Genomic DNA, 25,620 nt, shown 5'->3' on the forward strand with positions numbered 1-25,620 from the left:
CTCTATTCTTCCTACCAAAGTGCATGGCATCACACTTTCCCAAGCTGTACTCCATCTGTCACTTCTTTGCCCAGTCTCTTAACCTATCCAAATCCTTCTGCAGCTCCCCGTCTCCTCAATTCTACCTGTCCCTCTACCTATCTTTGTTTCATCTGCAAAATTAGCCAGAGTGCCCTCAATTCTCAGTTCATGTACATGGATTCTTTATATTTGAATCTCTCTGGTGGGTTTCTTTACATCTAAGTTAACATGTATTGCAGACTAATCTCCAGACACAGCCTATTGTACTACAATGCAGAGAGCCTGTGGCCTGAGGTCATGTGATAGCATCTGGGTACTTGGCTCATTTTCATTCTGAAATTTAAAGGCACACCAACTTTGTTGTGGAGTCTTTTTTTCCTGGCTGCATTTTAAAATAAGTATAGATAAAAACAAAAACATGTGGTTGGTACAACCCATAGAGGGCACATGAAAAGAGGAGTCGAGCATTCCCAACATCCTTCATTCTGCCAATCGGAATGGAGTAATGAAGACTGCATTAGACCCTCATTAGCCTGTGTGGTCTCCAGTTAAATCTCACATGACTCAACATATTGTTGGGCTTACCACCATGTTGGAAATAGCCCCAAGAAATGGTGCTTAAATCTTCATTTTGTAACTGAAAAACAGTTGCCATGGTTTCAACATGACATGACAAATAATATCTACACACATTTTCTAGGAAACTAATAGCAAAAGAAGTATTGAATTATACAAGTTTTTCTTGTAAAAACATATGATAAATTGTAATGTCAGGGCTATGTTTTGAAATAATAAAAAGAGATAGCTAATGGTTTTAACGCATAGATAATGTGCTCCTTGTCAGCCGCCCATGTTCTGTCCCACGTAAGCACGAGGTCATCAAAACCTTAAAATATCTGTCTTAACTCCCACCAAACACTAATCACCCGACAGCCCCATGCTTGCTAATTTATATTGGATCACAGCTAAACAATGCATCAGCATTAAAATTCTTAACTTTATTTTCAAATTAGTTATAGCTCTGGTCTTCCTTACCTTCAATCTCCTCCATCTCCACCTCCCTCCGAGATACCTCTATCAATTCTGCCCTCTTTAACATCCCTGATTTTAATTATCCCAGTGGCCATGCCTCCAGCACCCAGCTCTAAGTTCTGGAATTCCATCCCTATCCCTTTCTGCCTCTCTAATTTGCTTTCCTTTTTCAGGACACTCTAAATTCTCTCTCTTTGACCAAGCTTTTGATTATCTGTCCTAATGTTGCCTTATGTGTCTCAGGTCATATTTTGTTTCGTAATCTGCTTTGAAACTCTGAAATGTTTCATTGTGTTTTAGATGCTATTTAATTGCAGGTTGTTCCAGATTGACTCATGTCAATTATATCCTTTGTTAGATTATAAGACTCAGCAGAAATCAGAAAGAGTTAGCATTTAAAGTAAGTTACAAATCACATAACACCAGGTTATAGTCCAACAGGTTTATTTGGAAGCACTAATTTTTGGAGCACAGCTCTTTCATCTGGTGGTTGAAAGAGTGATGCTCTGAAAGCTAGTGCTTCCAAATAAACCTGTTGGACTATAACTTGGTGTTGCATGATTTTTGACTTTGTCCACCCCAGTCCAACACCGGCACCGCCAAATCATTTAAAGTAACTTCAGTTCTATGGGACAAGAGTCAGGATTCTGTTAGACAGCCACAATAGAACAGATGAGAAAGATTCTCCAGGAAACGAGACAGTGTTAAGTTGCAGTGATAATTGCTTTCTGTTTGAAATTATATCCAATTGCTCACTAATGTTACTGACTTTGCTGGGAGGGTTTTGGCAAAGGAGGTCTGACAATCCTTTGTCATTAAAATAGTAAGTCGCCTTCAGTTTTAAAGCAAATCCACCAAACCAGTGGGCCATACTGTTTATAAATTCATCCTGCTAAAAACTCAAATTTGCAAAAGTGTCCATATAATTGCTATTCAGTTCAAGCATCACAGGAGAATAGGAAGCTCAGGAGTGGCAGCTGGCTGCTTTTCAATTCAGATCTTTCAAACATGATATGATTCTTGCCCTTAGATTGGTTGATGGCATGTGAAGGTCACGATTTGCATTTGTGCTTCCATTTTTCTCTGGTTCAGGAACCTCTCCAGCATTTTGTTCTATGCAGCGAGTGAAAGAAGAATTCTGGCACTCACGTCATTCTTTACGTCATTCTGCATAATGTTCCACTCCAAATTGGCAGCACAGATTTAAACTGGAGCTGTCAATGGAGCAGGACTTTTGGAGACTTCAGCAGTTTTGTGCAGATTAATTTTTGTTGGAAAATCCAATATCTGTACATGTTGCTAGGGAGGTAGTTTTACATACTTACAACCTGTGGAATCAATATAAAATTAGCAAATTCCCATGGAAATTATACTGGGGCCTAACTGCATGTTTTGGGTGCACTTTCAACCATGTGGCTGTGGGCCAGGGCAGTTTGGCTGCAGTTCCTGGGACTTAGTTCTACTATGAGTGTATGAGAATTCCTACACAGTTCAGTAAGTTCTTGATGGAGTATATTTGTTCTTTTTTGCTGGTTCATATAGAAATAAAGGGCAAAACTTTCCCTCTCTAATGTCGAGAGAACAGGGATGAGTGAGATGTCTCAATCAAGTGAGGGTCCAAAAATCAGATTCTGGATGTGGAGCAGAATTCTTTCAATTAAGTCCTCATGCTTTAGATGGCGTGTATAGAATTTCATTGTCAAGTGGTGAGAAGTTGATTTCCACGCATCATTGATACTCCAACTCTCCATATTAACATGGCACTCTCAATCTTCCTTTCCACAACCGAGAAACTCAACGTACAAACTCTGGGTTGGTAACACAGAACAGGTATCTGGTGAACTGTCTTGTCAGTGCTCATTATAGCTCATGGAATGACTGTGCTAGCTATCCAGCTTCTCTTGAACCACTTCTTCTGTACAACTATGACCCCTAGTTCTAGATTCTTTCACCAGATGAAACATCCTTTCAACATTCACCTGATCAAGTCCCCTTAATTTTATATTTTTCAACCACATCGTTTCTGACCCTTTAAACTCCAAAGATACAGACCTAACCTGTCTAGTCTTTTCTCATAAGGGGCAATCTCTACATTCCAGGTATCAGCCCAATAAATCTTTTCTAAACTGCTTTCAATGCATTAGCATCCTATGGCAACCAACACTGTATACAATATTCCTGGTGTGGTATTACTAATGCCCTGTATAGTTGAAGCACAACCTCCTTACTCTTGCATTCAATTCCCCTCTCAACAAACCATAACATTTTATTGGCATTCCTGATTACTTGCTATACCTGTATACCAACCTTTTGTGATTCATGTACTAGGACACCCAGATCTTTATGCATCCCAGAGCCCTGCAATCTCTCACCATGTATATAATATGCTTCGTTTTTTTATTCTTTCTGTCTAAATAAACAACTTCACACTCTCCCATTTTTACTGGGGACTATTGAAGAAGGGGCATCAAGCAGGTCATGGCTCCTCCTCCTTCTGCATGGTGAGGATATAGGGCCAGTAAGTATACAGGAACCTCCAGAGGGGCATATTATCAGTGATGTATGCTTCTTCAACTGGAATTGGAGTGGTTAACGTGTACTAGTGACTACAGGGACAATAACACCAAAGGAGTAAAATTTATGGGTTACCAGAAAAGCTCCAAGTTACTCGCACAAAAAGTTGGAAGCTTGCCATATTGGGTCAAAAGCGAATTGTGTAATAAATTCACAAAATGCACACGAAATGGGAGCAGGAAGTTTTCTTTGATGGGGCAGAGTTTACAGCATTCACTTTGAAATTTTGCAGTGGTCAATTGCAATAATTGTGCCTTTACTGGTCAAGCAACGCTACCCAGTTCTCACACCATCTGGAGGTCAGTAATTATCAAAGAATACAGGCAAGTTATGGATTCAAGCAAAGATGAGCATTTCACTGTCTCCACTGAATACCTCACAATCATGTATGGTCAACAAATCTAACTGAAAAAACTAAAATAAATGTTGAAGCTAATGTTCCTAAATGGCTATGACCATCCATAGCAAGAACTGGAAAATAACACATAATAGCTGCCATATCCTTACACAGACAAGGACATGGGCTATGATGTGAAAGATAGCTTTGGGGGCGGTGAGGTGTTCCATGGTGGCTGACTGGCAGAGGCTTATTCCTAATGGTGTACTGTCAATGGTTGTCTGCTGTGTATTTGTTAAGGTCACATATCTTGGATCTTCTTATTGAAGCATGATGACAAACTTCTTGGGAAGCCTTCATGTCACACTGAGAGAGGGAATAATGCTCAGCCAGGTTGTCAAGAGGGGCTCAGGAATTCCTTCGATAAGACAGTGTAATCTATTTGACTTTCTCCACAGATCACAGCGCTGAAGTGTTAGATGCCATGTCTTGCTGTCGCTGAAGAGACAGTGGAAACAAGGGATGTGGTCACTCCAGCAAGAACTGCGACCTCCAGTGGCAGCTGCACAGCCTCTAGGGGAGATGCAGAAGGATAAGATCCACTAAGGAGGCACAGAGAAATGGTGAAAACTGGGATTTGTAGGCTTTGCTGCAGTTAACTACAGATGCAAATGCTGCCACTCTTAAATTTCAAGTTGGAAAATCCTGGTCATTCAACCCATCATATCCATGTCAGCTACTGGGAATGGTTTGTATGACTGAGTGTGGAAGGCTCGGATATTGCAAGCCTTTAGAAGGAAATACAGATTGTGTGGCACTCCCTCACCTCCAGGCAGAGATCAATATCATGTATCTTTAGAGCTCTCATAACTGCTTCACTCCTATCCTAGCAGTGAGGAGAGATCGGATTCCACCATAACCTAGCACTGACGGGTGTGCTAACTTGTTTGATACAGAGAAGGTCGGATCTGCTGTAAAAATACCTAGCAAACAATGTGTCAGGACTGTGAATCATGAAACGCCTATCTGAATCTTTACAGTCTTACCAGATGGTGGTCTAGAGTGGCCGAATAGGAGAACGGGAGGGGAGAATGTGTGTAAACCAACGAAAATATACACAGCTACAACAATCTTCATTTAAAACTGAACTATGGATGTAATAGAACACCCTAAGGTCCTTTTAAAGAGTGACCATCAATCAAAATTGCCATTTAACGAGCTATTACCATGAAAGCAGCGAGAATCATAGGCAAAGATATAGGTTTTATGGAATATTGTAAACAAATAGAGAAAGGTGGAGAGGAGAGGTTCGGAGAAAACATGTGTAAAAACATAGGAAATAGGACTAGCCCTCAAGCCAGATCCACCATTCAGTTAGATCATGGCTGACCTAGTTATGGCATAGACTCCACTTTCCTGGTGTTCCCATGCCCCTTGACTAATTGTTGACCAAATGTCTGTCGAACAGACTTGAATATATTCAGCTCAAGGGCAAATAGGGACAGGTAATAAATGCTGGTTCAGCCAGCATATGATCATGCACATCACACGAATTAATAATGAAAAGACTATGCTAAATGTATTGGGCATGGGCAGTGTGTTACGGGGTGAACTGAGCTTTGTTCAATTGAACCTTATTTATTTAATTAAATATGGTCAGCAGCTCGCCAATTTCGGTACACGTCCAGGCTCTATTAGGATAGGGGAGAGTTCCAGTTGGGTGGGGAGATGGTGGGTTGGTAAATCAGCAAATATTACATACTCCAGCCCAAGATACACCTGGTGGGGGCACGTAATATTGAACTAGAGCGTGCTGAGCAATGAGAGATATGAAAATGAGCACACTGTCTGTGTGGCAAGAATTCCTTGTACAGAAATTCAATACTGAGGGCTGAAACGCACAGAATTTGTCTTCTATGTGGAATACTGTATACAGAGGAACCTCGATTATTTGAAGGACACGTGCAGGGAGTATTTCATTCACTTCATTGAATTCCAAATGCCGGATAACATAGTTTAGCCAAGTGTCAGGACCTTGCGACCTTGCCGGATAATCCAATATTCAGATAATCGAGGTTCATCTGGACAGTGGAAGATTTTAGCTGGCCTGCTCCATTTTTGCCTCCCAACACTCTCTACAAGCTCTCCATAATTTTCAGGAATTTACTAAATTCCACTCCTTGCTCCTGGTGACATTTTGCTGACCAGCTGTGGCTTTACAGGTGGTGATTAGATTAGGTTAGATTCTCTACAGTGTGAAAACAGGCACTTCGGTCCAACAAGTCCACACCGACCCTCTGAAGAGTGACCCACCCAGACCCGCACCTAACACTATGGGCAATTTAACATGGTCAATTCACCTGACCTGCACATCTTTGGAGCACCCGGAGGAAACCCACGCAGACACGGGGAGAATGCGCAAACTCCACACAGACAGTCTCCCAAGTCTGGAATCCAACCTGGGACCCTGATGCTGTGAGGCAGCAGTGCTAACCACTGAGCCACCGTGCCACTCTTAATTGATGTGCCTAGGCAGCTGCCAGACACCACAGAAAAAACATCCAGTTGGGTCCGATCTAAACGTGAGCCTATAATTATGCAAGACCATCACATAAATTAACATTCCTTTTCTTAAAGAAGTTGCCCACTAATAATTCTGTGGATCTTCTTAAATAAACACAGTTATCATGCTGAGAAAAAAAATGGTGGCTAGGAACATGTCATAATTATATGTGCAATGTGATGGCCCGGATTGGAAAACAGTGAAAATTACTACACACGAGATTCAGGAATATATTTAAGGTACAATGAAGTCAAACTGAGGAAGGTTTAGAGATTGGAATATTCTCTGAGGTATAAATTTCTAATAACAGATGGTTAATAAGATGTTACAGAACGATGTGCTTTCACAGATAATCACAATAAAAATACAGGAAAAAAAACCTTGTTTAATAGCAACTTGTTTCAAAGTGTTTGGATGAGTAGGTGGTCGTGATTATGTGGAAGAAATATGATGTTAGTCTGAGCTGTCCATATTAGAATATCACTTTCCAAAGCCATGTAGGTGTGTCATATGTTTCCATGTAACTGTTGCATTCATACCTAACAATGTGATGTTTATAACAAGGAAATGTCTGGACAGGACCATGGGAAATATGCCAGGCCCTTTCAGTTATAGTGATTCAGGGCTAAAGGCGATAAAATGCATAATAAGGGAAAAATGCACTAATGTGAGCATATTTTTTAAAGGGAGTTCAACCAACATATCAAATGGATGAATACTATTCCTTATCTCAACTTTTAACTCAAGCCCAAATGCTGAAGAATCCACTGCTGAGAAATCCACCACCTCCCTCCACATTTTTTACTGTTTGGACAATTGTCCAGTTATTTCAGGATTGCAAATTTTTTTGCTTCTGGTAAAAAACAAATACTTTAGAATGCATAGAAAGGGCAATTCTCTTCAGGGGTTTAGTCTAAAATCTGCAATAACCTTTTTTTTGGAATAATTGAACAGAAAAATGGCACAATCTGCCAAAAGCAATTTAAATAAATTTAACAAACCTGCAGAGCTTAGAATCATGTTGCATCAATTCTTACATCTTAACAACTAGCAGGTTTCAGAAGATCCCCAGGTTTCTGGTTTGTGCAAATGGTATTTATATAAATTCTTGGAACAAGTAATGAGTATTTTTTGTGTTGATCAAAATTTACGCAGGTCTGCTTCTGTTTCGCCATCATTACTTTGTCAGAATTTTCTGTTACACATTGGTAAAGTTCTGATAGCATATTGAGTCAGTTCTCCAATAACGCGATGGTTGCATTCTTGTGCAACCCCGCCTTACAGAAAAATCACACTTTAGAAACAACACTTAAAATGCTGGTGATGTAAAACATGTTTTAAAAGTTTGCGCTTTAGAAACAGCATCTCCAATCGCGTTACAGCAAATTCATGTCAATGAAACACGTGTCATAGCAGAACGTTCTGTAGGGATAAGGAAAATCTCCAGCATTAAGGGTGAATGTAAAAAAAAGCATTGGGAGCAGGAGATAAAAACATTTGGATGCATAAGAAAAAGTACGTAATGAGAAAATTCAACAAATCAAGCCTTCTCCTTTCTTAGAACATGAAATTACTCATAGACATCATCACGTTTATTTTATGTACTGATTTATTGATTACAGAAAGCTGCTCTTTTTGTGTAATGATCTCCAATGTACATTCATGTCTTCATACTTGGCCTGTTTTCAGATTTATTGCACTGTATTTTTCTTTTACTCTCTCCTGGTTGACTTTTAGTTGAAATTGAAAATAGCTGCTTCTTGCAGCATTAACGTTAAGCTGGGATAGACACCATTGGAGTGACTGGTAGCTCCACTTTGTCCACAGCTGAACTGGAGCTGTTGCAACATATTTGACTCTGATCACAGTGCCATGTTTTACATCTAGCCGATCATGGCTTTCCACAACTGACATTAACATTTCCAAGTCTGTGGCAGTATTGTCCCATCTCTGGATTATTTCCAGAATGAAAGGCATTTTACATGGTCAGACCATTCATCAATCCTGTTTTCTGACATTTTAATCGCATGCATTGGGTGGTCCCACCTGAAGTTATACCCGCAAAAGCAACATGGTCAGGTCATAGGAGCATGTTTGTTTTCCAACCGAGTCAAGGATCACTCTCTAGTAAAACCAATCTTATATGAACACTAGCTGTTGTTGTATTATGAGGTGTTGTGTGAATTCTCACAGTCTCATTACGAGACATGCTCATCCTCACCTTTCCATAACATGTAGCCTGAGAACATAAAGATCTCACACTTTATCTAACTTCGGATCACGTGATGTATGCATTCTATTGGAAGCATGCTCCACTGTTGTAAACTAAAAGCTTAACATTAGTCCAGAAACTTACATGCCTGTTGAATGCAATGGCTGTATATAATAGTCAGTTGTAATAAATTTCTGTTGGATTCTTCAGTGCTACAATATCCATGCTCAGATTCTTATGTTAGAAGAGATAATGTTGCAGCAGGTAAAGTGGTCTGATGGAGGCAACACTAACATATTAATGCCTCTTAGACTATCAGCGTAAAAGTAAAATTGATCAGAATTTTCCTTCTTGCCTGCCACTTAGGGCAGGTTAGAATGGTGTCCAACACTATTGCTGATATTTTATCAGTAGGGGCGACACTCCTGTGACAAGGAGCCCATTGGCAAGGATCATTTCTGCTTTTCATGACATCCACACCCCTGTTCCACCTGCGCTCACCAACCCCTCAAAAGGACTTGCCTGACCAGCTCCAGCAAGGTTGCCCCACTTACCTTGTTACATGGCCTCTATTGTTCTTCCATGTTGAGGGTTGACTGCACGCAGTTAAACATCACACAACCCCAGGTTATAGTCCAACAGATTTATTAGAGAGTACACACTTTTGAAGCATTGCTCCTTCCTCTCTCATACGCACGCTGTCTCTCTCACACACACACTCATGTGCACACCCTCTCACAGGCATATATTCCATCACAGGCATACAATTGTGCACACACTCTATCAAGCATGCACACATGCACAAACACACACTCACACACTCTCTCCCTCACTCTCACGCACACACATTCTCTCTCTCTCCCTCTCTCTCTCTCACACACACACACACACATGTCTATAAGATGAATTTGCATTTGCAGATGTGTATTTGCAGATACATGTTATTTTGTTCAAAAACCACACAACCTGTAGACAGTCAGTGTGACATTTTAGAAATTCCTACTTTGGAAACAGAACCAGTCTGACTCAAGGTTGGTATACAGACAAATTTACCTGGACCATCTCTGACACCTCCCTCCCCTTCCTGGACCTCTCCATCTCCATTAATGACGACCGACTTGATACTGACATTTTTTACAAACCCACCGACTCCCACAGCTACCTGGATTACACCTCTTCCCACCCTACCTCTTGCAAAAATGCCATCCTGTATTCCCAATTCCTCCGCCTCCGCCGTATCTGCTCCCGGGAGGACCAGTTCCACCACAGAACACACCAGATTGCCTCCTTCTTTAGAGACCACAATTTCCCTTCCCACGTGCTAAAGATGCCCAACAACACATCTCGTCTACATCCCGCACCTCCGCCCTCAGACCCCACCCCTCCAACTGTAACAAGGACAGAACGCACCTGGTGCTACCCTTCCACCCTACCAACCTTCGCATAAACCAAATCATCCGCTGACATTTCCGCCACCTCCAAAAAGACCCCACCACCAGTGATATATTTCCCTTCCCACCCCTTTCCGCCTTCCGCAAAGACCGTTCCCTCCGTGACTACTTGGTCAGGTCCACGCCCCCCTACAACCCACCCTCCCATCCAGGCACTTTCCCCTGCCACCGCAGGAACTGTAAAACCTGCGCCCACACCTCCTCCCTCACCTCTATCTAAGGCCCTAAAGGAGCCTTCCACATCCATCAAAGTTTTACCTGCACATCCACTAATATCATTTATTGTATCCGTTGCTCCCGATGCGGTCTCCTCTACATTGGGGAGACTGGGCGCCTCCTAGTACAGCGCTTTAGGGAACATCTCCGGGACACCCGCACCAATCAACCACACCGCCCCGTGGCCCAACATTTCAACTCCCCCTCCCACTCTGCCGAGGACATGGAGGTCCTGGGCCTCCTTCACCACCAGACGCCTGGAGGAAGAATGCCTCATCTTCCGCCTCGGAACACTTCAACTCCAGGGCATCAATATGGACTTCAACAGTTTCCTCATTTTCCCTTCCCCCACCTCACCCTAGTTCCAAACTTCCAGCTCAGCACTGTCCCCATGACTTGTCCAGACCTGTCCTACCTGCCTATCTCCTTTTCCACCTATCCACTCCACCCTCTCCTCCCTGACCTATTACCTTCATCCCCTCCCCTACTCACCTATTATACTCTATGCTACTTTCTCCCCACCCCCACCCTCCTCTAGCTTATCTCTCCATGCTTCAGGTTCTCTGCCTTTATTCCTGATGAAGAGCTTTTGCCCAAAACGTCGATTTCGCTGCTCCTTGGATGCTGCCTGAACTGCTGTGCTCTTCCAGCACCACTGATCCAGAATCTGGTTTCCAGCATCTGCCGTCATTGTTTTTACCTGGTATACAGACAGATTCTAACCTCACACCTTTAATGCATTGGCTGAGCTGAGGTGTCACTTATTTTATTCTGATAATCCTTAAATTATCTTGGAGTGGTGACTTGAAAGGAATTCTAGGATTTACATATTAATCAATAGAGACCTGCATCCCCATTCTAAGTGATTAAAGACTTAACAGCAACCTAGGTTTGTTCAATACATTGCATCTGTTGTATTACACTTTGATCTTTTACTACATCCGATGATCCCGCCCCACAAGCACTCCGAAAGCTTGTACTTCCAAATAAACCTGTTGGACTATAATCTGGTTGTTGTGTCATTTTTAATTTTGTTCACCCCAGTCCAACACCAGCACATCCACTCTCTACAATGGTCATGATTCCCAATAGAGTATTCTGTCCAGCTGTTGACATCAGATCTTTGGAAGGATATAACTGTTCTGGGTCAGGTGAAGAAAAGATTTATAGGAATCTTCTTCAGGATTCCATGTTCAAAATCCAACAGCATTCAGGTTATCATAAGTGGAGCAAATCTATGATAACTAGTTTCAGTTTCCTGTTAATAAAATCTTCTTAACCACAATTCCAAGCAGAAATTGAAGAAACTGGGACTATTCTTCTTAGGGAAGACAAGATAGTGAGGAAATTTGATAGAGCTGTTCAAAATCACAAGGCACAAAAACAGGGAAGTTTGAAAAATTAAGCAGAATACTGCAGAATATGAAGATCTGAAATAGCGTGCAGGAGAAACTCAAGAGGTCCAAAAGCATCAGTGGCACAAGAAAGAGAGTTAATGTTTCAAGTCTGATATATTTCACCTCACTGAACATCAACAAATTCATAACAGAGAGGCCTTTAACCTATTCCAAGTGTGGGAAGAGGTTCACCCAATCATTATGTCTGCTCACACATCAGTGAATTCACAAGGCAGGAGATAGAGGATGGTGATAGATGGTTGTTTTTCAGACTGGAAGCCTGTGACCAGTGGCATGCTACAAAGATCACTGTTTTTAGTCATTTGTACAAATGATTGGGTGTGATACTCGGAGGCATGGTGAATAATTTTGCAGATGACTCCAAAATAGGTGGTGTATTAGACAGTGAAGAAGATTATCTTAGAGTATAACGGGATCTTGATCAGATCAGCCAATCGGCAGAGGAGATAAATGTTGCATTTTGGCAAGCAAACCAGAGCAGGACTTATACAATTAAAGGAAAGGCCAAACAAAAAGATCTAGTTGTGCTGGTGCATAGTTCCTCGAAAGTGGAATCACAGGAAGACAGGGTGATGAAAAAGATATTTGCCTTTGTGGGTCAGAGCACTGAGCATAGGAACTGGGATGACATGTTGCAGCTGTATGTGGCTTTGATGAGGCCACTTTTAGAATGTAGTATACAGTTCTGCTCGCCCTTCTATAAGGAAACTTGAGAGGGTGCAGAACAAACTTACAAGGATGTTGCCGGGACTGGAGTGTTTGAGTTATAAGGAAAGTCTGAAAAGGCTAGGGCTTTTTTCTCTGGAGCATTGGAGGCTGAGGGTGACCTTATGGTGGTTTATAAGATCATGTGGGGCATGGGTAGGGTGAGTAGCCAAGGTCTTTTTCCTGGGGTGGAAGAGTGCAAAAGTAGAGGGCATAGGTGTAAGTTGAGTGAGGAAAGATTTACAAGGGATATGACAAGTAATGTTTTCATGCAGAAGGTGGTGTGTATATGGAACAAGTTACCAGAGGTGGTGTATTACAGCATTTAAAAGGCATCTAGATAGGTACATGAATAGGAAGGGTTCAGAGGGATATGGGCCAAATGCTGAAAATGCGACTAGGTCAGACCGGGATTTCTGGTTGTTGTGGATGAGTTAGACTGAAGTGTCTGTTTCCATGCTTTATGACACAATGACTCTTCTTCTGAACTCTCCAGTTTGAAAGAAGCCATTGACAGTCAAGTCAGCAATCAGAACAATCAGATATAGAGTGATTGACGAAAAAACCAAAAGTCTCAGGTGGAAAAAATGGTTTCATGCAGCAAGTGGTTACTTTCTAAATATGTGCTTCCTGCAATGCTGGTGGAAGCAGATTAAATGCTATGTTTCAAAAGTAATTGGAGAAGTTCCTGAAGAATAGACATTTCAGGACCTCAAGGAAATGACCGAGAATGAGATCTAACTGTTCTCACAGAGTCGAACTAGCTTGATATAAATGTTCTTCTGTGCTATAACCATTCTATAATTCTAATGCTCCCTGAAAATTAACTGTCATTGTGGATCCATTACCATAGCCTGCACTAAAACAGGCTGCATTCATGGCACAGATAGGCTTTTTCAGCATATTGCATTGCTTTTGAGTGATTGAACCTCAGATTGGAGTGAACAGCCAATAATTTTCATCAGCTATACAGTCTCATGTGTCTCCAGAACATCAGAGGCCTAACTGTTTTTTATGATTTTCTCTGACAATGCTGTTGAGAAGGAAATGGGGTCTGTCACCTGTTGACCAGATATATCACGTGTGTATAGGCTAGATATCTGCTGCAAGGGGAGGGTGGAGGAGGAGGAAATATTTCTAAGCCATTGTCTTTCACTTTGCTTCTTTTCCAGCATTGTTTTGTCAGCCTTTCGGACTTCATAAATATTACTTATGGTGAAAGTTTGCGATTCTGTTAATATTACATGCATGGATTGTTCTGTCTTCAAATCAACAGATGAAGTTTGGTTTTTGGCTTGTGATGTAACTGGAGCTTTTCAGGCAACACAAGGTCCTGAAAGTGAATAATTGCATTCTATGTGGTCACATTATGTGGTTGCTTTATTGTCTTACAGGCGTGGAACAGGACAGTTCCCCTCTATCCATTAATCACTGGGACTGAAAAATGCGCAGTTGTAAAGACTATTACCTGACTAGTTGCCATCAGTAGGTCTATAAAGGAAATGAATGGTTATTAACACCTAGGGCTTCCCTGATCATCAACACTGACATTCTACACAAAAGACTTTCTGAGGTTTTCCATGCAGACTGCCATTGTAATAAATTAGTTGACTGTGCTAATAATAGCCATTTATTGTCCAGCCATTTTGACTCACAAAGACTGGTTGTTTCCAGTAAAGCCAATCAACTGTGAATGTAGAGCAGCAATAATTGTCATGTCACAGATTCCAGTCAAAATTATGAATTTATGATTTCATTTGATTTGATTTGATTTATTATTACATATACCTAGGTACAACGGAAGTTTTGTTTAGCATGTAGTATGGCAGATCATCCGTATAAAGTACATTAAAGCAATAGAACGGAGTGAAAAATACAATGTTACAGCTGCAGAGAAGGTGTGCAGAGAGCAAGGTCAACATTAAATTCAAAATTTGAGAAATCCATTCAGAAATTTAATAACAGCAGGGAAGAAGCTGTTCTTGAATCCATTTGTATATATATACAAACTTGCATACCTTCTGCCCTATGGAAGAGGGTGTAACTGGGATGGAGGGGTGTTTGAATGTAATCTAATTGGACCTAGCATTGAAAGGCATAGAAGCAAATGCTGTCCCAGATTTTGCCATAAGACAAGTAAGCTTCATCTTAGGGCATGGCAAAACAAAACCTGACTAAATTTCAAATTGTATTTACTTGCTTGAAAAATGAAGAGTAGAGACAAAAAAGACTCTTCAAAACAGACATTTTGGTTCTGATATGACAAATAATCTTATCTCGCTACAAAATTATTTCATGACTACACAATTATTATGTAAAACAGTCTTGCTTAAATACTAAACAACGCATATCTTGCATTATGGCATGAAAAGACTTAAGTTTATTTAATACCTTTCATGAAAATTAGACACCTCAAAGTGTTTTACAGCTAACTTAAAATTTTGGCATGTAGCCATGTTTTGTAAAATAAACATGACAGACAATTTACATGCAAGAAGATCCCAAAACCAGCAATGTGATTATGACAAAGTAATCTGTTTTTATGATGTTAATTGAGAGATACACATTGACCTGGAATTTGGGGATAACTCCCTTGTTCTTCTTAGAAATAGCGCAAGATGAAAAAAGGCAGAGCTCAGTAAGCATTCAGAATATTCAAGAATGACATTAAAAACAAAGAGGTCATGATAACTTAGTATAAAACAAAAAGTACATTGCACCTTGAATGTCGTGAGTAATTTTGGCCTTATTAATATGGGAGGGATTAGCAGTAGTAGATTTGCCTAGACGATATACAGGATTAATCTAAATTTAAAGAGAAAAGGGGAAGGCACATACGAGCCTGACATATAGTTGTACATTTTTTGAAGTGCAAACAATGTGAAAAAGAGCTTCAATAACTTGAATTGCATTTTCCTTGACTGAAAAAAACTCAAAAGGAGTTGGACTGAAGTGCCAGAATGATAAAAGGATCACACAAGGAAAACATAGATTGTTATTGGTAGGTAAACAAAAAACATCAAATCCCGTTCTCAAATTAAGCTGCAGACATGTAAAATATTAAAAGAAACTTCCCCATGCGAAGATTGGAACATGGACTGCTTTCATACAAGTGGTGATTCCTGCTTCAAAAACAACAACAAAAAAGAACAAAATATCAGAAATAAGATCATAAATCCTTCAGATATAGTATCAGAATTAAGCCACTGAGCTCATTCAGTCTGCTCTGCCATTCAATCATGGCTGACAGGTTTCTCAAACCCATTCTCTTGCCTTCTCCCTGTAACCCTTACTCTCCTTACTCGTCGAGAACCTATCTTGAATACAGTCAAAGACTTGGCCACCTCAGCTCTCTGTAGCAATGGGCTCCACAGAGTCATCACCCAAAATTCTTGCTCAACTCAGTTCTAAGACTTTATCCTGAGACTGCTCCCTTGGATTCTAGTCTCTCCGATGAATAGAAACGTCATCTCCTCATCCGCTCTATCCAGGCTTCTCAGTTTCCTGTAAGTTTCAATCATATCTCTGGTCATCCTTCTAAATTCCATTGAGTACAGACATTGAATTTTTAACCACTCCTCATATGACAAGCTCTGCATCCCTGGGATCCTTCTTGTACAACTCGTCTGGACGCCTCCAATGCCAGCATGTCTTTCCTCAGACACAGGGCCCAAAATTGCTCACAATATTCCAAATTTGATCCAACCAGATCCTTATAGACCATCAGCAGTACATCTATGCTCTTGTCTTCTGGGCCTCTTGAATGCCAATGCTGCACATGCCTTCCTAAGCACCTGCACACTAAGCTTAAGAGAATCCTGAAATAGGACTCCTAAGTCCCCTTGCACTTCAGAGTTTTGAAGTCTTTACTCATTTAGAAAATAAGTGGCACCTCTATTCTTCCTACCAAAATGTATAATCTTACACTTTCCCATATCGTATTCCATCTGCCACTTCTTTGCCCACTGTCCTAGCCTGTCCAATTTCTTCTGCAGTCTCCATATTCCCTCAATTTCACCTGACTCCCCCCCGACCTTTGTGTCATCTGCAAACTAAACAACAATGTCCCCAGTTCCTTTGTCCAGATCATTAATGCATAATGTGAATAGTTTTGGTCCTAAATCTGATCCCTGCAGAACTCCACTAGTCACCAGCTGCCGTCTTGAAAAAGACCCCTTTATCTTCTGTATCTTCTGCCAGGCAGCCAATTCTCTATCCATAGAGACAAAAAAAACTGCAGATGCTGAAATCCATGATAGACAAACATGGAAGAACGTAGCAAGCCAGGCAGCATCAGGAGATGAATCCTGAAGAAGGGTTCCACCCAAAATGGTGACTTCTCCACCTCCTGATGCTGCCTGGCTCGCTGTGTTCTTCCAGCCTCCTGCTAATTCTCTATCCATGACAGTACTTTTTCCCTAACACTTTTTTAGCAGCTTCCTGCACAGGACCTTCTCAAAGATCTTTGGGAAAACAAAATAGATCACTGGCTTTCTTTTGTCTAACCTGCCCGTTACCTCCTCAAAGAATTTGAACAGATTTGTCAGGCAAGACCTCCTCTTGGACGAAGCTGTGCTGACGCCATTCTATTTTATCATGCTCTTCCAACGACTGTACAATCTCATCCTTCATCATGGACTCTAAAATCTTGCTAATGACTGAGGTCAGGCTAACTGGCCTATAGCTCTCTCCTGTCCTGTGACCAAATCTGAAATATAAACATGAAAATGATGAATATACTCAGCAGGTCTGCCAGCATTGCTGGGAGTTAATATTTAGAAGCTAAAAGCACACATTTCAGATCTGTTTTCCTTTATTAGGATGATGTAGAATTAAAATTCTAATTGAATGGGAGCAAGTGAGAGGGAGGATGGGGACGATATAGATTGTGTGGGTCATGCCCACATGTACCATCTGGGATGCCCAGATTCACTGCCCCCAACCCTTTTCCTTGGCATCAGTCTAAGATGCTCATGCCAAATGGCGAAGCTGTCCACAAAAAGGCTTTGGCAGAAGAGAGGAATAGTCTTAATAAGCAAAATATCACAAAGTTCTTCTGAGACACATGATATTCTTTGGTAAAATCTCAGGCCATAGTTAAGGGCAAGCACACATTACTGATCCTGAAACATTTTGCTGCATACAACATAACTCCTTTTCATGTTGTGGAAACTTGCTTGTGAATATTTCATTCATGCACATTCTTCTGAGACCCATGAAGTCTACCTCTTGTTGAGTAGAGTCATGTGGATCACTGGCATTTGCTTCTGAGCTGATTGAGGTCTTCAACGAACTGTAGAAGTTTAAGTAGGAAGGATGTTTTCTATTCCGGATTGAGGAGACATAATTTCTGATAATGCACGCCTGTTCCAAATTGTAATGGACTTTATGTTTGAACGTGTTCAATCTACACCATACAGTTTTTCTGTCAATTGGTTGCAGATTCATTCTTTTAAACCAACTGCTTTTTTTAGAGAAAATAGTAACACTTGTCTCAGTGTCAAGTTTTAATTTAGTTAGATGACCATCAATTTGCACAATCATTATCATATCTGGCTCAATTGAATAACTCTTACTTATTAGAAAAATTGATCACTTCTTCCAAACTGGCATCTCATCAGATATGTTTTATGAAGGTTGTCTTGGTGTTCTTGCTGTAAGATATTAACCTATTATGCCAATCAGCATTATTAGTTCTTTGGCTTAAATATTATTTTTGACTTTTGCACACTCTTCTGCAAAAGTTGCATTGGTGTGATAAAGCTGGGGAACGTTTCTATTTGTGTGTCCTTTTTAACTCAGCATCTGGAAATCATCAGTGCATTCTAGCATCAAATGATTTAAGTATGCTTTGTGTTTGTCTGTCATGTGGTGTTTTGGTGTTTTTGCAGCACAGAACATCACAAAGTCTGATGATCTTGTTGAGCTAATTTGGTTTTTCTGATCACAATATTCTTTTGTGCTGTCTTTGGAATTCAGCTTTTAGCACTGTCTGGATATTTTGTTTTTCAATGTAAGACCCCCTTTTGCTTGAAACTTCTCTGAAAGAAGTCTATCAGAAATTCTCACGATAAATCTATTTTAAATTATTTCTGGTTCTAAATCACTATCATTAGATAACTCTGACAATGTGTAAAGATTATTACTGACGGAGGAAGTGGTGCAGGCTGGTACAATTGCAACATTTAAAAGGCATTTGGATGGGTATATGAATAGGAAAGGATTGGAGGGATATGGGCCAGGTGCTGGCAGGTGGGACTAGATTGGGTTGGGATATGTGGTCGGCATGGACGGGTTGGACCGAAGGGTTTGTTCCCATGCTATACATCTCGATGACTCTATGACTCTAAGTTGTCAATGGGTTCACCTGGAAACAGTATTGTTCTGTTAAATTTTACTCTCCCCATTATATAAGACCATATGACTATAAGATATAGAAGTAAAGTTAGGCCATTCAGACAATTGAATCTACTTTGCCATTTGATCTGGTTGATATGTTTCTCAAATCCAGTCTCCTACTTTCTCCCTGCAACCCTTGATGTCCTTATCAATCAAGAACCTACCTGTCTCTGTCATATGTTCACTCAATGGTTTGGCCTCCACGTCTCTCTGTTGCAATGAGTTCCTAAATTCCTCCTCATCTCAGTTATTAAGGGCCATCTCTTCACCATGAGGCTGTGCCCTGGGTCCTATTCTCTCCTATTAGTGGAAACATCTTCTCCATGTCCATTTTATTCAGGCCTTTCAGTATTCCATAAGTTTTAAACACATTCCCCCTCATTCTTCTAATCTCCATTGAGTACAAATCCAGAGTCTTCAATTCCTTCTCATATGACAAGTCCTTCATCCTGGGAATATTCTTGTAAACCTCCTCTGGACCCCCTGGCAAAGCCAACACATCTGTTCTTAGATATAGGGCCCAAAACTGCTCACAATATTCCAAATGCGGTCTGACCAGAGCCTTATACAGCCTCTTGAAATGAAGGCCAACATTGTATTTGCCTTCCTAACTGTCAACTGAACCTGCATGCTAATTTTAAGTGAATCCTGAACTACTACTTCTAAGTCCCTTTGTGCTTCAGATTTCTGATGCCTTTCCCCATTTAGAAAATAGTCTATGCCTCTGTTCTCCCTACCAAAATGTATAATCTCACGCTTTCCCACATTGTATTACATCTGCCACTTCTTTGCCTACTCTCCTAATCTGTCAAAGTCCTTCTGCAGCCTCACCACTTACAGTCATAGAGTCATAGAGATGTGCAGCATGGAAACAGACCCTTTGGTCCAACTTGTCCATGCCGCCCAGATATCTTAACCTAATCTAGTCCCTTTTGCCAGCTCTTGGCTCAAATCCCTCTAAACCATTCCTATTCATATACCCCTCCAAATGCCTTTAAAATGTTGCAATTGTACCAGACTCTACCACTTCCTCTGGCAGCTCATTCCATACACGCACCACCCTCTGGGTGACTTCTTGTTCCTCTACCTAGCTCTGTGTTATCTGCAAAATTAGCAACAATACCATCAGTTCCTTCATCCACATTGTTAATTGGTGGTTAATGTAAAGCAATTGTCAAATGCCTTTATAATATTGTTAAAGGTACCTGTCTCCCTTCTTACATTCTGTAGTTTTAAAAATAAACTGCTATTGATTCTGCAGAACAAGGAAATCTGTTCACTTATTCTTCTCTGAACTTTTTCTATAATTCTGAAGCAATTCTGGATTTTGTGGATTGTCTCTTCCGTTCAGTCCAGTTTTAAAAACAGCTTTGCATTGTAATCACATCTTTAAGAACAGTTTTAGTTGCGCAATAAAAAATCATTTTCCCATAAGACATTTAATGTTAATAAATTCTGTAATTGCCTTAGATTTCTTCATTCTCGCTAGGCAAGTTATACTGCCATTTTAATGATTTTCTTAACAATTGATCTTTTTCAAGGTTTTTTTTGCTGTTTTCTCCAATAATTTAAATGTTGATTTAATAATAATGCTCATTTACTGAACATAATGATTTAAGTCTTCCTTTAGCTTCTCATCCTCAAATTTTTCTTAAATGTAAGAATTCTTACTCTGAGGGAAATGACTTACTTACTACATTTATGTTCAGAATTTCTCCTTTATAGCTCTTATAGGATTCTCAACGGGAACACAAGCATTTTCAGCTTCTATCACTATTTCTAGCTGTACTGAGCTCTTATAGGCAGAATTCATGCTGTTGTCAGTCTTGTATCCTTTGTCTCACCACTGCCTTTACAGAAATTGTCAGGGTCTGTGTGCTTTCGAGCTGTTGAATATTTAAAGATACACTCACAGTTACATTCATAGATACACTCACAGTTCTTCCATGTTTTGATGAGCAGAGCTTAGCTCATGATGTCATGGTAACCCTTTCAGGGACGAATTCTCTTGTACAATATAATACAGGACAATACAATATAGAACAGGAATAGGTCCTTTGGCCCATCAAGCCTGCACTGATTCCTGTCCTTATTCAGACTGGTTACTTATTGCCCGTGTCTGGTATCTATCCCTGTGTTCGTCTCACTTCCATGTGTCTATCAAGGTATGCTTTAAACATTGCTAATGTATTTGCTTCCACCACCTCCACTGACAGTAAGTTCCAGGCACCCACCACCCTCTGTAAGAAAAATTTCATACTTCCACACTTCTCCTCCAAACCTTCTCCCTCTCACCTTGAACCTGTGCCCTCTTATAATTGACCTTTCCACCCTGAGAAAAGGCTTCTGACTATCCACCCTAACAATGCCTCTCACAGTTTTGTAGACCTCTACCAGGTTGTTCTTCAGCCTCTGTCTTTCCAGTGAAAACAATCCAAGTTTATCCAAACGATCATCATAACTAAAATCGTCCATACTTGGGAACATTCTGGTAACCCTTCTCTGCATCCTCTCCAAAGCATCAACATCCTTCTGGCAGGGTGGCGATCAGAAGTGCTTTCAATATTTCAAATATGGCTTAACTAAAGTTTTGTACATAACTTGCCAACTTATATGTTTGATGCCCTGGCTGATGAAGGCGAGTGTGCTGTATGCCTTCAATAGGTGGGAAAGAGAACGAAAGGGAAGATCTGTGAAAGATGAAATGACAAAGAATCCATTTTGTTTTGATTTTCTGTATAATTTTGCTTTCTCTTTTTCATTTCCCTTACTTTACTTACTGGCATCAGTTGCTCAGAATCCTTTGCTGAGAGACAATTTTTATTCAGTTTTGCGATCACTTAATGAATGACATTCAAAAAAGATAATACTTGCTAAAGAAGAAAATAAAGAGAGAAAATAACACAATGTAGTTTAAAATTCTCAGAAAGATAAATAACTTAAATACAAGGATGGCAGGTTAAATGGCTCCGCCCAGTGATGAAGGGGATCTGTTTCTGCCCTGACACTGTTGCTCCACCTCAGAACCTGAAACAGCTGTAAATGAAAGCACTATTGTGTCAATAACAACCCCAGCTTGAACTTCTTTCATAAATTTAGGTTTATAGTAAACCTACACCAGGAAGGTGCTGGTTTTAATCATTCAAACTGTGTTGAGTTTGGCAATAATAGGTGTGTGACCAACCAATGGCAACATCATGGGCTAGGGCTGAGACAGATCAGCAAGGATTTCCACTTGAGAAACTCATATAGCGTTCAACTATAAGCTCTCAGCTTGCACAAATTGTAGCAAGAGCTTGAATTTAGATCACTTCTTGAAGATAGCAAAATGTCCTACATTGCTTGATAGGAGAATAATCTAAAAAAATAATCTCAACATTGAGTCACATCCCACATCAGGAGATCCTCTTGGTCAGCTGATCAAAAACTCATCATAAAAGCTTCTAAGGAGCAGCTGAAAGGAGGAAGAGAGAAAGAGAGATTGGAAGATTTCAGGAGAAAATTCCAGAGTTTGGGACATAAGCAACTATGCTGATGGCTACCCGGTACAGAGCAATGAAAATTTGGCATTCCAATCCGTGGGAAAAGACCACCATATAAAGTCTTTCTGACAAAGTATGGCAAGGGTCCATTCAGTTGTCAGACCCTCTCAGGGCCTTAGAATGAACATTAGTATAATATGTAGGAAATGCCTTTTTTTGCAACTGTTGAGAAGCACTGAGAAACATCAAAGTTTCAATATTTTATTTGTTCCTTTCTCTCTATAAAGACAATACAGATATGATTTAGGCCTTTTGTATGTACTTGTAGATGATTTTTACAAATAAAGTATATTTTTGAAATTAACTAAAATAGTAGTGGAGCAATGAAAATTGGACATTCCAACCAATGACTGGAAGAGCACAGCACTGATCCAGAATCTGGTTTCCAGCATCTGCAGTCATTGTTTTTACCTCTATTCCAACCAATGATACCTACTGGGTTGACACATGAAGATTGACCATTCAGGCAATGAAGTGGACTGCTGCATTAGGTGAAAAACAACAGTTGGAAGGAGGATCAAAATAATTCATTTGTCTAAGACCAACAATTTGCTTTCTGCAATATCCAAATATGCAAATTTCTGAATTTTTGGTAATGAATAACAGACAGGCAGGTGACTGTGATGGAACTTCACTTTGTGGTTAAATAAATCACGGCTCGAAAATCTTTGAAGTCACTATACAACAAGAAAATAACATGTTGGTCTGAGAAACAGATGGACAGACAATACTGACACAGCAAGAACTCCTTTGATCCCATCTGTTGTTGCTGCTCAGACTTTTCACGAGCAGTGGCTAATTTGACTACTACCACCAGCGCCCGCATAATCATTTTGAGATTCAGTGGCAACCTTGATGATGAAGAAAATGCTGTATTTCTTTAATGCCTTTTGATCAGTTTTCTTTTAGTTAAGCTCACACTTTGTTTCGGTACAGACTGTCTACCTGCCTCCAGCAATACCAGATGTGGGTTAATGAGGATGGCGCATTTACTGGCTGCAAAAACATATTTTTCCCCTTTTTTAGACACTGTTTTTTTTTTATGACTCTGCATTTTAACTGCAGGCTGTTAATCTCAGTGGCACCAATGAAGCACACATAATTAGAAATGTGCTCCCTGATGTTAATCTACTGTTGGAGACAGTTCGTTCTGGAGAAGGTGATTGATACTATCAATGATCTACATGAAGATGCTGAGTGGAAATTCAGACCAGCACACATGAATTGCTCAGCTAATAATTTGTATTATACAGCAACAGAAAAATCAGCTACTTCTTTGAAGTATGAATAAATGACAATGCTTGTTTATCAATGGAGCTGAGGACGCAGGCTGAATCTCGCATGCAATATTGTTTTAACAAGGTCCACAGTTTTGATTCCTATCTTTGTCAGGCAGTGTAGCTGACTTTCTCTGGATTCAAGAAAGGTTTAGGAAAGGGATTGCATTTTTTGCACCAATAAGGAAGATGCTTCAAGGCCCAGGTACTTTCATCAGGCTGGATGAAGGTGGAAGCATGTGTAAATATCACCAGGTTGTAGACTCAGGTGCGTTGAAGTGAACAGAAGAGCAAATGTATATGCCTTTAAGAGGGAGGATTGTGTACGAACGCACCAATTATGGCAGTAATATATTAACTAGTCGCTTTATTTGTAGATCCTCTAGAACATCATCAAAGAATAACAAAAACAAAATGTATGAGAAGTTAGAGTGCAACAACTGTCATGTGCTTATTCCTATTGTGGGATTATCGAGCACTCAGCTAATAGTATGATACAGGTACTGGAAATCTGAGCTAGAAACAGAAAATGCTTGAATCTTTCAGCAGGCTAGGCTGAAAATAAAGACCTGAAAGAAAATCAGTGCATAGCAGCAATCAACAAATCACAGCACAGAAACATAACAAGTAACAGCAGGAGTAGGTCATTCAGCCCTTCAATTCAATATAATCATTTCTGATCAATTCAGAATTCCAACTCAGTACCCTGTTCCTCCTTTCTGCCCATAACCCCTAATTCATTTAGCCCGAACAACTATATAGAAATTTTTCTTGAAAATATTTAATGCTTTGAGCTCAACCATTTTCTGTGGTGGATTATTTCACTTGGATCCCCCTCATTCTTCTAAACTGCAGTGATTATAGTCCTAACTGATTCAGTCTCTATACATCAGTCCAGGAAAGAGTCTGGCAAACGTTTTTTGCAGTCGCTCCTTAGCCAGTCAAACCTTCTTCAGGTAAGGAGACCAAAACTGTACGCGATACTCCAAGCGTGGTCTCACCATGTCCCTGTACAATTGAAGCAAGACATCCCTGTTCCTTTACTCAGATCCTCTTGCTATGAAGGCCAACATACCATTTGCCTTCTTCATTGCCTGCTGCACCTGTATCTTAGAGGGCATGGATAGGATAAATAGACAAAGTCTTTTCCCTGGGGTCAGGGAGTCCAGAACTAGAGGGCATAGGTTTAGGGTGAGAGGAGAAAGATATAAAAGAGACCTAAGGGGCAACTTTTTCACGCAGAGGGTGGTACGAGTAGGAATGAGCTGCCATAGGATGTGGTGGAGGCTGGTACAATTGCAACATTTAAGAGGCATTTGGATGGGTATATGAATAGGAAGGGTTTGGAGGGATATGAGTCAGGTGCTGGCAGGTGGGACTAGATTGGGTTGGGATATCTGGTCGGCATGGACGGGTTGGACCGAAGGGTCTGTTTCCATGCTGTACATCTATATGACTCTATGACTCTATGTGGAAGGATCCTTTGGGGCCTTGGATGGAGGTGAGGGGGGAGGTGGGGGTGCAGATTATGCACTTTGTGTGGTGGCAGGGTAAGGTGCCAGGAGTGGGTTGAGGACTGGTGGAGGGCATGCATCTCACAAGGGAGTCGCGGAGGGAATGGTCTCTCCGAAACACTGATGCGGTTTGTTTGTAGGTGGCAGAAGTGACGGAGGATGATACAATGTACATGGAGGTTGGTGGGATGGAAGGTGAGGACCTGGTTGGGGGGGGGGGGGAGGGTTCTGTCCTTGTTGCATTGGGAGAGGTGGAGTACAAGGGCGGAGGTGTAGGAAGTGGAGGAGATGTGCTAGAGGGTATTGTTGATCATGTAGGAGGGGAAATTGTGGTCTTTCAAGAAGGAGGCCATTTGGGA

The 25,620-nt window shown here is 40.7% G+C and overlaps 1 protein-coding gene and 1 long non-coding RNA gene across 4 annotated transcripts in view; both read right to left on the bottom strand.

Moving 5' to 3' along the window:
- Positions 1-25,620, bottom strand: part of dlc1 (DLC1 Rho GTPase activating protein) — a 480,352-nt gene that overhangs the window by 113,873 nt on the left and 340,859 nt on the right. The gene's annotated exons all lie outside the window — the stretch shown is intronic.
- The window catches only part of LOC148152147 (uncharacterized), a 69,504-nt gene continuing 59,465 nt past the window's right edge, over positions 15,582-25,620 (bottom strand). The window contains exon 3 of the long non-coding RNA XR_015758365.1: positions 15,582-15,651. This is a non-coding gene — a long non-coding RNA (uncharacterized LOC148152147). The remainder of the gene's footprint in view (positions 15,652-25,620) is intronic.

Source organism: Chiloscyllium plagiosum, unplaced genomic scaffold (genome assembly GCF_037043375.1).
Source record: "Chiloscyllium plagiosum isolate Xiang-an unplaced genomic scaffold, Cpla_swu_hap1 HiC_scaffold_1, whole genome shotgun sequence".
Taxonomy (NCBI): Eukaryota; Metazoa; Chordata; class Chondrichthyes; order Orectolobiformes; family Hemiscylliidae; genus Chiloscyllium; species Chiloscyllium plagiosum.